Raw genomic sequence first — 16,374 nt, 5'->3', positions numbered from 1 at the left:
TTAAATTTACTAATTTATTTCCAATTAAATCTACAGAAGCACAAAGATATTGAGAGCTAGACCAGTAGTAGCTAATCTGTTATTTGTAAGGAAAGTATCACAGTTTCAATTCATTTGAATTTATAAGATGCAATTTTTATTCTAGTGATTTATTTAGATCTTGCTGTTACTAGAAGAAAGATCCATTCTTTTTCTTACTGTGAGCATTTTGAACTCTCAGCATATGAATTCATCCCTAAAGAATGGATTTTTTCTTTTTATACAACATTCCTAATTTTGTGACTACTTAAGTTTTGGAAATTTCCTAGTCCATTTGCCCTACTCTTTCATTCCTAAAAGCAAATGGGGATAGTAAACCACTTTGTCCCTGAAGGTCCCTTTCTTTACCTAAGAACCTAGCCAAGAGCCAGTTTAAGGGAACAATTTAAGTAACTCTGGACTGGAATATTCAGATACAGATGCATATTAGCTGATTATCATTCTTGTTGAAATAATTTTGAAGACTTTTTAAGAGAATTATGAGCATGTTTGGCAAGAACATGTAATATGATATTGGATTGTGAGATGAGAATGATATTCCTATAAATCAACAGTAATTATTAAAAAAATTTGTGCCATATGTACCAACTATCACTTGTAACTAAAAATGCTCCTCACCAGTTGCCTAGTACCTCCTTCACATCCTTATTCCTCAGGGCGTAGATGAAGGGGTTGAGTGTAGGAGTCACCACTCCATAGAAGAGAGTCATGAACTTGGATTTGTCCCATGAGATGGAAGAGGGATGGAGGTACATGGCAATGCCTGGGCCATAAAAATAAGAAAACTATAGGAGATGAGAGGAACATGTCCCAAAGGTCTTTTTTCTTCCTTCAGAAGATTTGATCTTAAATATGGCATGCCCAATACCAGCATAGGAGGTAAGAATTAAGCACAAGGAATAGCTACTACAAAAATGCACACGCAGAGAGTACAAGCTCATTAACCTCCTTTTCTCCACAGGCAGTCTTTACCAGAACTGGAATCTCACAAAAGAATTGATCCTGTTCATTGATGCCACAGAGTGGCAACTGTGACATAAGAGTGTCTTCAACAATGGTGTAAGAAATTCCACTCAACCACATAATAGTCACTAATAGGATACACACATGCTGATTCATGATGAGGGTGTAGTGCAGAGGTCTGCCGATGGTCACAGAGTGGTCAAAAGACATGAGAGCCAGGAGAAGACATTCTGTGCTTCTCGTTGTGCTGATACCGTCCTTGTCCAAACAACTAAACTACACATCCCACATAACTGATTATCTTCTTGGAAGTTTCTAAGTGAAACAGCATCTGTGGCACAAAGCTTGTGGTATAGCATATGCCCAGAAAGGAGAGGTTGATGAGGAAAAAATACTTGGGTCTGTGAAGAAGATGGGGGTCTAACATGGACACCAAAATGATAGTGATGTTTCCTATCAAAACCAAGGGGTATGTTATGAGAAGAATAAAACATAGAGGACGCTTTAGCCAAGAATTCTCAGCAAATCCCAATAGGATGAATTCTTCTGGGTGGCTTTCATTAATGAGTGCCATTCTCTTCATTTGCTTCCCCTATAGTGAGGAAGTGGCAAAAAAGAAAAAGGAAATTTATAAAAAATGTAAAAGCAAACTTAAGTATTGACAATCCTTATAGTGAAGATGGGCTATAAGTTTGTTAGGAAAAAACTTGTGGTCTGCAAGCAGATGACCAACGTTCCTTTCACAATAGTAGAAATTAACAGCATTTACCTTCAGCATGGATGATAATCACTGTGTTACTGAATTTCTTCTTAGCCTGGTGATAGCTTTTTCTCTAGCCACACATCCAGCATGGGTGAGGGAAAGGGTTTCTCTGTGACAGATGAGCAGACTGTAAATTATTGCTCAGAAACTTATTTCATAGATAAACCACAGGTGACAATTGTCTTTTTTGAATCAGAGGGAACATGACAGATTGAACCATGCCATATCTGGCATTAGTTAATATATTCATATGTGAGAATTTTCCATTATAAAGTGTTTTAGTATAAGAGTTTGGACAATTTTCAGTGATCAACTGATATAATTTAATTTTTGAATTACACATAACAGCTGTCAGGGGGAATATCAGTATTTTAGTTTTGGCTTAGAGATTTACATAGATTTACCAGTTATTTCCCATTTTTATTGTATACATATATTGTTTCTTAGCCCAAAATCATACATATAATAAAATTTATTATATGATTAATGATTAAGGCAGAATATTGAGAAAGCTAAATGATATAATGAATATTTTAATTTACATTGTTCTTTTCCTTAGTGGTGGGTTCTATTCCATGAAATCCACACTCTTCTGTAAGATGGGGAGTGCTTAGATGGGGAGTTAAGATACAACCCAGTGACAAAATCTTCAAATACTTTTGCCCCTTTCTTTGTTCTAAGGATATCAGATTATATTTTTAGGGTTACAAAGCATAATTTTCATGTTCTGTTTTATTAAATGCTCAAATTCACCCTTTAACATATCATAAAATTACACAGAACTATAATATAAATGTTGTGTTTTGACTAGCTACTGTCCTTGTCCATAAGTATGCAAAAATAAAGTAAAAATTCCAGCTAATCATGTTTAGTTTTTGTATCACTCCAATGAGATTTTCACCCAGCAAATCATTTGGGAACTACCCCCAAAACTTATGATAAAGGAAAGTTTAGTGTCCATATTTCAGGATATTGTTAGTCCTTCATTGTTATGGTATGATATTAACTGGGAATGTTAATAAAAAAGGCATTCAATGCCTTAAATGAGGCAGTGAGATATTGAGGTGATAGATTCAGTTTTAAGATTTCAAAGAAAGCATGGGTGCTGACGTACATATCTTAGATATGTTTCCCCTATACTTAATTCAAGCTTGACATTATGCAGGATGTTATATGTACACAGAGAATTTAGAATTATATCTTGACCCAAGTTCTTATTTAGGATAAAATCTGTCATAGATTGAATATGAAATAAGCATGATCAGAAATGATTGGATTGTGAAATGGTGTAGAACAAAAATTATTGTAACCACATTACAAACTAACTGCACTATTAAGACACCTGTCTGTTTTTGGACATTTTTACTTACATTCATGTTTTTTCTACCCTCAATTGCCCTTCATATTTTAACAAACAATTTTGGGATTTGATCCCCCAGAATTTCTTCCATAATTAATTATATCTAACTCTAACTTAATAATCAAATGAGTATGCTTTATAGAAATTTATCAAATGCATGTTATTTAGAGTTTTCTTCCCATTATTCACCTTAAGTGTAGCTTAGGCTGTGAAGGGTAATTACACCATAGTCTCTTCATTTCTCTGAATATTTTCCTAAAGAAAATATTTTTCTCAGAGATAGTGTGACTTGTCAATTTTATTTGCTCTGAGATATGTCTCAGCACCTTCAATCTGTCCTTGGAAAGCATGCTTTCCATATCATTCTCACATATCATTATTTTTTGGATTCCCTCTGTAATTTGGACCTTCTATTTGTAGTGACTTTCCATATCTTTTCCATTACACAGTATTCTATTTATCCATGAATGTTTAAATTCAGATTAATACATTACAAGACTCTATCAGTACAGATGCCTTTCTTGTATTTCCATTTGTATTTTCAATCTAGTGTATCTTATTCATACACCATTGTTATCATGCATATTATTTTATCTATAAATACAGCACTTTTTGGTTTAATAGAGAAGAGAAGATCACAAGAAGGATTCAACATCATTTTCATCTGATACCAAAACATCTCAATGAAAGATGTGGAGAAGTCAATCCATGAAATTTTGACCACATATTAAGAAATTTCATGTTTTAGAGTCACACGATTGAAGGAAGAATTTGTACTTCATTCTGGTGTTTAATATCCTCCAGAAATGCTCTTTATGAAATTTAAATGTTTTTAGTGTTATTTAAAATGAGGGACTGAGAGAGAGTTTAATACATTGTGAAATCCAGTTGCTTCTTGAGCCATGGACTTAGGTATTTCGTAAGTTTAGGACAGGTTCCCTGAACCCTGAAGTGAAATGCACTCTTCTCTTCATGTGTATGTTAGTCACTATGATCTACAAAAATTCCTGCCTTCTCTCAGGATGAATGGTTCATAAAACAAGTGTCATTTTACTCACCTTATTTTGATAAACTTCCTTCAATAAAATAATAGTGAAAGATTACACTTGGATTTTTCAGACCTTCAGAGAAAGACCAAGAGACTCTAATTCATTTATCCATGTTTAAGAACTAGATTCAGAACCCTTAGTTTTTCTGTTGATTCAGGGTGCCCAGAGAAAGAAGCCATAAGTTCCTAGGTTAAGGAAACAATAGTAGAAAACACAGACTGCTTTGTGGGCATGCTGTTTGTATGCTTTTCCTGAGGCTCTTGGGCATTGTTTTTACTTAAGCCATTCATGTATCTTTATCCCAGATGAATCATCAGAGAATGTTCCTGGAGACAGAGAACCCTATGGAAATGCTTGTTAAGGTGTGATTAGCTGTTTACTTGAATTGCACTCTTGAATGTCTCTTTTTAATGTTCTGAAATAAACTCATTCAAATCCAAACACATAAGATTCAAATTTTAAATAAGATTCAGTTAATAATATGTAAATTATATAGTCTAAGGCCATATCTTAATTGAGTAAATGCTTCTGAGGCATTTGAGCAAGAATTCTTCATATATTTTACTTTATTAACTGTCATAATGTTACTTAGATTTTATTATTTGTAGTCATAACAATAAACAAACCCCCAAATAAGTTAGGTCAAAAAAACAGTAACCTTTCTAATGAGTAGAATTCAAGTGATACTTTGAAACTACAAACTACTGAATATCTTTACAACAAAAATGACAATGTTTCTGTCTCTTTTCCTCTCTCTCTCATGCACCCATATCACATTATATAAGTTTAATATGTAGAGAACATTAAGATGTAAAAAATGTCATATACAATGCATGAGCATATTAATTTGAAAAATAAATTCAATTTTATTAAATAACAGGTAACTTCAGAGGGCCATACAAATATATATTTTTCTACATTATGCATTTGCTGAATTCTTTTCTTCCTCACTTTTTTCTTCTTTAAATCTATATTGTATTCCAATATGCATCATTTTTTAAAAGATACAACAAATTTAGTTATAGTTCTAATCGATTATTTTTCCCCTGAATCATGAATTAGTGCAGCTTCCATGATAAGAGTTATAGTGAGAACTCCCACTGGGCAACAGCAGAACATAGTGCTTTATAACTTGGGTACAATGAAATAGAAGAGTAGAAAATGTTGATTTGTAATACTATGTCACTTCTGCTTGTTTTCTTGTTAAGAATTGAAGATGAGGAAACATCTTTATTATGTTGTCTCAGGTAGAGTGGGATACCTTCCTTCAGGAAAAACTGATCTGTTTGGGGATTGATCTGCTTTTTAAATATTTCATCCGATTGTGTGGCATTCATCATGAGTGACTACATTTTGACTTGATCTGATCTGATCTGTTGGCATGAAACAAGTGCTCAGTCCAAAGCAATAGTCTCTCAAGCTTTCTACTCTATGTTGTACTCTCACAGGGTGAATTAAACAGATTCCCTGAAATCTGACTTCTGGTTTGGTTCAACTGAGGGGAGTTCCCACCTAAATTTAGAGTGTAGACCCCGGCTAGTTAACTGTCTGTCCCCCTAGCTCCCTCTCAGCCAGCACACAGGAGGTTGCCTGTGTTGCTCAATCAAGGGTCACAGCTCTTGGAAATGACCTTACATGTATATGGCCTTTCTGGTTTTCATTATGAAGTCTTTTGTTTGGTAATAAGCTTCATGATGTTGCTACCTCCTGGGTGGTTCATTTATAAACAAACATAGACATTCCTTATTTGTCTTCTTAAATTCTTCCCACACCATTTTTTTTTTTTTTTTGGTACTGGGGATCGAACTCAGGGCCTTGTGTTTATGAGGCAAGCACTCTACCAGCTGAGCTATCTCCCCAGCCCTCCCACACCTTTTTAAATGCTTCCTTTACTAAACTTTACTAAACTTCCCTCAATACCACACATTGTGCCATTAATTTTCCATGGGACATGGCTGACGTACATTTGCATTACAAATTAACCTTAGATGATTTTATGCTTCAAAACATTTTTTTTCTGTTTTATTATTTATATTTTTAAAAATTTACAGTAAAGTTATATGTATTTTCCCAAGTATATGATCATATTTGAAGCACATATTTATTGTTCTAGTTAATAACCATACACTTTACCTCATTCTTTATATCACACAGTAATAATTTGTATGGTAAGAACACTTTGCATCTACTGTCTTAGGATTTTTCAAGTCTGTGTTTTTTGAGCAATTGTAACCATGTTGTATGTCAAACTCATGACCATGTCTAATATAACTGCAAATTTATATTCTTTAACCAACTTGTCTACAACCTTCTCTTCAAAAATCATCTTAGTTTCTAGTAGCTGAAACTTTGTTATTTTTTTTTTAATTAGATAAATTGTTTTCATGTTTCAAATATGAGTGATCTCATGCAGCACTTGTCTCTGCCTGGCTCATTTCATTTACTATGATGTTTTATAAGTTCCTTCTGTTTGTAGTAAATGTCACAATTTCCTTCTTTCTAAAGACTGAATTATGTTCCACAGTGCATGTTTACCATGTTATTTTATCCATTTATTCATTCCCCATGTTGGCTTTTGTAAATAGTAATGCAAAAAACATGGTAGTGCAGACTTGGTTTTGGCATGCTTATTTCATTTTCTTTGTATATATTCCTTGCAATGGGATTGATGAATCATATGATAAAGTTTTATTGTTCATTTTAAAAGTTGTCTTCATACTTTTTTCTATAATTCCATTACTAATTTATATTTCCCATGTAGTGGTTTTATTGCTACCTTTTTGAGAAACTTCTACACTGTTTTCTATAATGGCAGTGTTTGTTTAAATTCTCCCTCTCAAGAATTCACAAAGGGTTCCTTTTCTCAAATCTTCACCAATATTTCTTATATTTTGTCCTTTTGATAATAGCCATTTTAACAAGTGTGAGGTGGTATATGATAGGAGTTTTAATTTCCATTTTGTTTATTGTTAATGATTCATACTTTTTTTTCTCCTGATACCTGTTGGCATTTGTATGTCTTGTTTTGAGAAATGACTCTTCGGATCCCTTTCTAATGTGTTAATGGAGGTATTACTTTTCTTGTTATGAGGTTGTTTAATTTTCTTATATTTTCTGGATACTAACTCTTTACCAGATGCATAGTTGCAAATATTTTCTCCCATTTTGTGTATCATCTCTTCCCTCTGTCAGTTGCTTCACTTTTTTTGCATAGAAATTTCTTCATCTGATGCAAGTCTATTTATTCATTATTTGTTTTTGCTTTTTGTGATTTTGGCTTCATATCCAAAAGTCATTGCTCAAATAATTTCTTCTAGGAATTTGCAATTCATTTCCAAAATGAATCTACTGAGAATAGAAGGGGAAAAACTAATCTACTGAGAGTAGGAGAGGAGATCCCCATGGTGCTGTAAACTCTATTTTCAAGCTACTAACAAAAAAGAAAAATCAAAATTTCAAAAACAAAATTTAAAGTAACTTCCCTGACAATGCACTTATATTCCTCTTAATCTCCTTTGGCCTTTCCTTTCTCTTCATTATCCTAAAGTAGACAGTATATCACATAGGAAGAAACTTAAAAGTGAAGTTTATGGGTTTTCTCTTAGTTACCATTATTCCTTTGTGGAAAACTGTCCTGGGGCTGGATAATTATGAACTCTAAGACTTAGGAGAGTCTGTCTAAATTACTGGTATTCAACTTTTCATACACTGGCATCATTTTAAAATACTATATATTATATAGCATACTTAATGATTGTAGGCATAAATATTTAAAATGATATCATGCTAAATGATTGGATTTCTGTGATACAAAGAAGAAATGCTTCAAAGTCTGATTTATTTGTTACTTGTAAACCAAATCCACTTTGTTAGAAATCTATTCTCTTTGTGCAATTGGAGCCATTTCTTCTGGTAATAATTAATAACATCTTCTTTGGAACTGGATTTCAATTTCCTAAAGTTCTTTTAAATCTGTTATTAAAACTATTTTTTAAAATCCAAATTGGTCTTTAACAATACTGATATTATAGTGTTGCTAAGGGACAATATGTAGTAACAGTAATACAAATGAATACATAGGCATGTGACTGACAATAAGAATACTTTTTAGAAAATATTTCAATCTTTTACTTAATTATATATTCATCCCTTCCTTCAAAGTTTTCAGATACAACCGTATGCATTTATTTTATGAAACATGATGCTTTGAGGTATAAATGTTTGTGAAACGGTTAAGCCAAGCTAATCAACAAATGCATTACCACACACAGTTATTATTTTTTTGGATGAGAACACTTTACATCTACTCTCTTAACAATTTTCTGGAATACAATATATTGTCATTAGCTATAATTGGCATGCTGTGCAATCAATCTTTTTTAAAATTTTTAAAAATTTTATTTGTTCTAATTACTTGTATGTGACAGTAGAATGCATTTATTCATTTTGATAGGTCATACATAAATAGAGTAAAATGTCCCATTTTTCTGATAATACATATTGCAGGATCACAATGGTCATGCAGTCATACATGTGAATGAGGTAACAATATCTGTTTAACTCTACTATCATTCCTCGCCACATACCCCTTCCCCTCCTTCACTATCCTCTACCTAATATAAAGTAACTCTATTCTTCCCCATTCCCCCACTTATTGTAAATTAGCTTCTGCATATCAGAGAAAACATTCGACCTTTGATTTTTGGGGCTTGGTTTATATCACTTAGCATGATAACTAATGTCATCCATTTACCAACAAATGCCAGAATTTCATTTTTCTTTAAAGCTGAGTAATATTCCATCAAATATCTATATATATGTGTGTGTGTGTGTGTTTGATGTATGTATATATCACATTTTCTTTATCCATTCATCTGTTAAAGGGCATCTAGGTTGGTTCCATAGTTTAGCTATCGTGAATTGAGATGCTATAAACATTGATGTGGTGGTGTCACTGTAGTATTTTGATTTTAAGTCCTTTGGGTATACACCAAGAAATGGGATAACTAGTTCCAACAGTGGTTCCATTCCAAGTTTTCTGAGGAATCTCTGTACTGCTTTCCATAATGGTTGCACCAATTTGCATTCCTACCAGCAATGTATGAGTATACCTTTTCCCCCACATCCTAGCCAACATTTATCGTTGCTTGTATTCTTAATAATCACCATTCTGATTAGAGTGAAATGAAATTTTAGTTTTGATGTGCATTTCTCTAATTGCTAGAGATGTTGAACCTTTTTTCATATATTTATTGATCAATTGTATATCTTCTTCTGTGAAGTGTCTGTTCGGTTTCTTAGCCCACTTATTGATTGGGTTATTTGTTTTTGCGCTGTTAAGTTTTTTTGAGTTCTTTATATATCCTAGAGATTAATGCTTTATCTGAGGTGCACGTGGAAAAGATTTTCTCCCAATCTGTAGGCTCTCTTCACATTATTGATTGTTTCTTTTGCTGAGTAGAAGCTTTTTAATTTGAGTCCATTCCATTTATTGATTCTTGATTTAACTTCTTGCACTTTAGAAGTCTTATTAAGGAAGTCAGATCCTAGGCTGACATGGTGAAGATTCGGGCCTATGTTTTCTTCTATAAGGCTCAGGGTCTCTGGTCCAGTGCCTAAGTATTTGATCCATAGTGAGTTGAAAATCACTGAAAGTTGAAAATTTTCATGCAGGGTGAGAGATAAGGGTTTAATCATGTAACATGTGGCTTTCCAGTTTTCCCAGCACCATTTGTTGAATAAACTATCTTTTCTCCAGTGAATGTTTTTGGTATCTTTGTCTAGTATGAGATACCAGTATTTATGTGGGTTTGTCTGTGTCTTTTATTCTGTACTATTGGAATGCATGTCTGTTTTGGTGCCAATACCATGCTGTTTTTATTACTATAAATCTGTAGCATCGTTTGAGGTCTGGTATTACCTGCTTTACTTCTTTTTATTTATTTTTAATTTTAAAATTTTTATTTTTACAGATTGCATTTTGATGCATTATACACAAGTGGGGTACAACTTTTCATTTCTATGGTTGTACACAATGTGAATTCACACCATTCGCATAATCATACATGTACATAGAGTAATAATGTCTGTCTCAGTCCACTATCTTTCCTTCCCCCTCTCCCTGCCTCTCCATTTCCCTCTACAAAATCTAAAATTCCTCCACCTTTTCTTACAACCACCCCATTATGTATCATTATTTACTTATCAGATAAAGCCTTCAGGCTTTGTTTTTTTTTGGGATTGACTTATTTCATGTAGCATAATATATTCTACAACTCATCCATTTACCAGTAAATGCCATAACTTTATTCTTCTTTATGCTTGAATAGTATTCCATTTGGTATATTTACCAGTTTCTTTATCCATTCATCAATTGAAGGGTATCTAGGTTGGTTCCACAAGATAGCTATTGTGAATTGAACAGCTATAAATATTGATGTGGCTACTTTACTGTACTATGCTGATTTTAAGTCCTGTGAGTATAAACCAAGGAGTAGGATAGCTGGGTCAAATGGTGGGTCCATTCCAAGTTTTCTGAGAAATCTCAATACTGCTTCCCAGAGAGGCTATACCAATTTGCAACTCCAACAGCAATATATAAATGTACCTTTTTCCCCACATCCACAACAACACATATTATTACTTATGTTCTTGATAATAGCCATTCTTAATTGGAGTTAGAAATTGAAAAAATTGAAGTTGAAATCTTAGGGTGGTTTTAATTTGCATTTCTCTAATCACTAGAGATGAGCACTTTTTCATATATTTGTTGATAACCTGTATATCTTCTTCTGAGAAGTGTCTTCCCAGTTCCTTAGTCCATTTATTGATTGGGTTCTTCGTGTTTTTGGTGTAAAGTTTTTTAAGTTCTTTATAAAGTTTGGAGATTAGTGCTCTATCTGAAGTGTGTGTGGAAAAGATTTTCTCTCACTCTGCCGGTACATTATTGATTATTTCTTTTGCTGAGAAAAAGCTGTTTAGTTTGAATCTATCCTATTTATTGATCCTTACTTTTATTTCTTGCTCTTTGGGAGTCTTTTTTTTTTTTTTCTCATCTCAAAATATTTAATTTTGTTTTGTAAAGGATACATTCCCAGCTTCCCTCCCTACCACATCACTCTGGCCCACCAACAGTGACACACTCACACGCACACACACACACATAAGGCCAATGGGCTGCTCTCTGTTCTGCCCTCTCCAACTGGGAAGAAGGGATCTTCTCCTTGCCTCCTTCCCCCAACAAAGGTAAAGGAGAGAGGGGCCCGCTGGAATGCCAACTTTTGGGAGTCTTTTTAAGGAAATCTGGTCCTATGCCAACATGATGCAAATTTAGGCCTACTTTTTCTTCTACTTGGTGAAGGGTCTCAGGTCTAATTCCTAAGTCCTTGATCCATTTTGAGTTGAGTTTTGTACAGGGTGAGAGAAGGGGTTCAATTTTATTTTACTGCATATGATTTTCTAGTTTTGCCAGCACCATTTGTTGAAGAGGCTATCATTTCTCCATTGTATGTTTTTGTACCTTTGTCTAGTATGAAATAACTGTTCTTAGGTGGGTTTGTCTTTGTGTCTTCTATTCTGTACCTTTGGTCTACCTGTCTGTTTTGGTGCCAATACCATGCCACTTTTGTTACTATTGCTCTATGCTAGATTTTAAGGTCTGGTATTGTGATACCTCCTGCATTACTCTTCCTGCCCAGGATTGCTTTGACTTTCATGGGTCTTTTATTCTTCCAGATGAATTTCATGATTGCTTTCTCTATTTCCATATGGAATGTCATTGAGATTTTAATTGGAATTGAATTAAATCTGTATAGCATCTTTGGAACTATGACCATTTTGATAATATTAATTCTGCCTATCCAAGAACATGGGAGATCTACCAGGGTCCAGTTCTAGCCATGGTTGGGGGTCCTTGGTGGATGGTAGGCGACGGCATGGCCGAGAAACAGCAGACAGAGACACCAAGTGTTCTGAGGTTGAATCTTTATTTTTCTGCCAGCCTTTTTATTCATTTTTTTCTTTAGTAATGATTATATCCTTTTATGGTTAGTTTAAAATAAAAATAACCTTCAAAACTACAATCTATGCTTCTTCTCAAAGTACACATTCTTTCTGTATGATAGTTTAGATCAAAACAACCTGATTTCCCAGCTAGATTAAAACAACTTTGTCCCCCAGCTAAATTGAGGGCACCTTGATCTGTTAACTTTTAATTTCCAGAACTAATACGTCACTAGATTTTCTGAGAAATTACCCTTACCATCTTTAACAGTAAAAATTTTTACTATTATTAACAAAGGGCAAAGAAATCAACTTACAGTTAATATTTAGTCTATTCTATTTCATTTAGTGGCATACTACAATCTTATTTTGATTCTCAAAGAATTAGACTAAACATAGGAAAAGCACAAATTATATTTATGTCTAACCCAAATATTTTTATTATGTAAAGTATCTCTAAAATCAATTATTAAAACTAGGAAAGCAACAAAGGCTAAACACTGCATCCATGCTCAGAGGAATGTCTCTTTATCCATCTATCTTTAGAAATTATTATACTAAAGTAATCACAGGCTCCTTTTAAATCAAGCATAGCTACAATTTTTTAAATATATTTTACCTACATATTACTACTAAATTTTTATTGTGTACTATTTTGTGTCCCAACACAGTAAAAACCTTGCCAATATTTTTCAGTAAGTTTCTAATGATATATTGATTATTAATGTCAAAAAGCAACTACACAAAGAGACATACCACACCTATAGCTCCCAAGAGGGAGGATGATCTTTCAACAGAACCGTGTCAAGTGTTGAGTCCTCTACTCCAACAGAACCATGTCACCTGTCGGGGTGGTAGGAAATAGATGAACCATTTCCCCCTTTTTTATTTTACTTTTTAATTTTTAATTTGATGGTTTCAATTGAGTACATAGAATATGGACACTTTTCCAAATTAAATGGAGGATGGCTGGAAAGATAAATAACAATATCAGAACACAAAATATCCCTATTGGTGCCCGATGTAGGGCTGGAAGAGTGGTGATATAACCATTACTAAAGAAAAAAAATTGTATAAAAAGGTTGGCAGAAAAATAAAGATAGAGATTCAGCCTCAGAACACTTGGTGTCTCTGCTGTTTCTCAACTGCACCGTCGCCTCCCATCCCATCCACCTAGGACCCCCCAACCACTGCTAGAGCTGGACCCTGGCAGATTGGTACCCAATGTGGGGCCTGAAGAGTAGTAAGCAAAATTACATTTTGGGGAGACTAGGATCCTGTCTAGGGTGCTGCAGACCCCTCGGTAGAGAAAAGGCCGAGTGAGGAATGATAGGTAATCACAGAACATTAAGAAGTTAGTAAGAAAAATGGGTCACTCAGAATCTAAGGAAAGAAGCTTTTTTATAGACATTGCTAAAAGTATGCTTACTAGAAGAGGAATTTCTGTCTCATCTTCTCAGTTGAGACCGTTCTTTCATTTTGTACAAGAATGTTCTCCGTGGTTTTCTGAGGAAGGTACTTTAAATTTGTATGAAAAAAATTAGGGGATGAAATGAGATTATATTATCAACATCATGGAGCTGAAAGGGTCCCTGTTGATGCTTTTGCCCTTGGGAATCTTTTTAGAGACGCACTAGACTGAAATCATGTCATTTTAGTAAACGTGCCTCTTCTCCAGAAGAGGCCTCTCTGGAGGAAAATGCCTTTGTTAAAATCCTTTTCTAAGATACAAAATTACCAGGCTACCTCCTCCTCTGAGAGTTCATGTGACTCAGAGACGGAAGATAGGGAGTCACTTTCTCCACAAGATAAACTAGTTTTAGAGAAGGTGGCTACTAAATATCATAATGAGCACCGGCCACCGGCTGTTAAAGCGGTAACCTCTGCGCAGCCCATGCCAAAGCCAAGAAAGAAAAATTAAAAAATGGTTGAACTCCAATTAAGGTAGGAGTTTTGGGAGCTATTACTGAGACTCGTGCTCAAGGTGATACTTCTTTTTCTTTTCTGTATTATCCTTTGGAGAACAAGATACAGCTGCTGTATGGGAACCTCTCCCTTTTAAAATAGTAAAAGAGTTAAAAACAGCAATTAAAGATTTTGGTCCTTCATCTCTGTACACTGAGTAATTAGTAGATACTGCTGCAAGTGAATGGAGGACTCCTTTTGATTGGCAACAGACTGCCCGCTCTTGTTTATCACCTGGGCAATATTTATTGTGGAAAACTGAATATGAGGAATTAGCTAAAGCTGTGATCCAAAAACAGATTGTAAAGAAAACTCAAGATCAAATAACTATGTCTATGTTACAAGGAACTGAGGATTATTTTTTTCCTCAGGTACCACTTTCTTTACCTAAGACTGTATTGGAGGAAATTTCTAAACTTGCAGTTACAGCGTGGAAGCAATTACCGTTTTCTGAGACTAAAACTACTTTTCTCAGTAATATTAAGTAGGCGGCCATGGAACCATATGAGGAATTTGTGGCAAAATTAGAAGAAAATATTTCAAAAATGATAACTAATCCTGAAGCAGCTGATATTCTACTAGAACAATTGGCTTTTGGAAAATGTAAATCCAACCTGTCAAGCCTTGCTTAGACCTATAAGACGAACAGGAACTTTGTCTGATTTTGTTAAGGCCTGCATGGATTATAGTCCTGCCCTAGTGAAGGAATGGCCATGGCTGCAGCTTTGCAAGGAAAGACTTATTCTCTGTTCATTAAAAATGTGGGTCAAAATTCTGATCTTCCAATAAGGCCAAACCATTTACATCTGTTGGAGGGAATTGTTTCTCTTGTGAACAAAGCGGTCACTTTAGCAGGAGCTGTCCTAACAGTAACAGAAGAAATATTTCTCCTGGGGCGGTTTCTTGAAGACCTCCCACTACAGTGGGACATCCTTTAAATGGTGTTTGTGAGGAACCCTCGGCTCCTTTAGAGTCTCCTGAAATGGAGCCAAAAAATGGGGCTTGGGGCTACCCCAGACCCCTTCAAAAAACAGGGGCTTTATGTACCCTCAGAACCCATTCATAGGACAACCATCAATGGCTTGGCAAGGGCAAAACCAGGAAGTGCTGGATTAGATTTACCTTCTTCACAACATTTAATAATAACTCCGGAATCTGAAGTCACCCTTGTTCCTACTGGCATATATGGTCCCTGGCCAGAAGGACATATGGGCCTTGTTATTGGCAGAAGCTTTATGTCTAAGACTGGAGTACAAGTTATTCCTGGAGTTATAGATTCTGATTACCAAGGAGAAATTAAAATTATGATCATTCAATTATTTCCTCAGCAGCGTGTGGTTCAATCGTTATTGCTTCCAAATCAATTATTACAAAATTATAGAAATGATAATGGGTTTGGATCTAGTAATGTGGTTGCTTGTGTACAAAAGATGAGTTCTCAGAGACCTATGAAAACTATAAAGGAGGAAGGAAAAACAATTAAAGGACTCCTTGATACCAGGGCAGATGTGACGTGTATAGCTGCTAAAGATTGGCCTTCAAGTTGGCCCACCACAAAAACGCCATCTCCTTTAGTGGTTTTGGGACTTGCTTCTAATGTGGCAAAAAGTTCTCAAATTTTACATTGGACTGATGATAGACATGCAGAAACTTTTCAGTCTTATGTTATTCCATCTCTCCCCTTTTCATTAGGGGAAGGGATCTTATGGGGCAAATGAGTGTAACACTAGTGAACCTGATAATCCTTTTTTCTAGGGGCTATTCTTCTTAAACAGGTTGACCCAATTACTTGGAAATCTGATTCCCCAGTATGGGTAGAACAGTGGCCCCTCCCATCTGAAAATGAAATGCAGTCTCTTTGTTAGTCAAAGATCAACTAGATAAAGGACATATTGAGCCTTCAACAGAACCATGTCCAGTGTCATGTCAAGTGTCAGAGTGGTAGGAAATAGATGCGACAGAAATCTTTCCATCTTCTATGGTTTTCTTTAATAACTTTCTTTAGTGTGCTGTAGTTTTCATTGTAGAGGTCTTTCACATCTTTTGTTAGATTTAGTCCTAAGTATTTTTTTTTGAAGGTATTGTGAATGGAGTATTTTTTCTAATTTCTCTTCCAGAGAATTCATCCCTTATGAATATTAAATTAATGTATGTTGATTTTATATTCTGCTACTTTACTGAGTTCATTTATTAGTTCTAGAAGTTTTCTAGTGGAGTTTTTTGGATCCTCTAAC

The 16,374-nt window shown here is 34.7% G+C and overlaps 1 pseudogene; it reads right to left on the bottom strand.

The window, feature by feature from the left end:
• Positions 1-824: 824 nt before the first annotated feature.
• LOC124989388 (olfactory receptor 15-like) lies at positions 825-12,110 on the bottom strand (annotated as a pseudogene).
• Positions 12,111-16,374: the final 4,264 nt, after the last annotated feature.

Source organism: Sciurus carolinensis, chromosome 7 (genome assembly GCF_902686445.1).
Source record: "Sciurus carolinensis chromosome 7, mSciCar1.2, whole genome shotgun sequence".
Lineage (NCBI taxonomy): Eukaryota > Metazoa > Chordata > Mammalia > Rodentia > Sciuridae > Sciurus > Sciurus carolinensis.
Note: the sequence above shows the minus strand (reverse complement) of the source record. Positions and strands in the feature narration are given on the sequence as shown.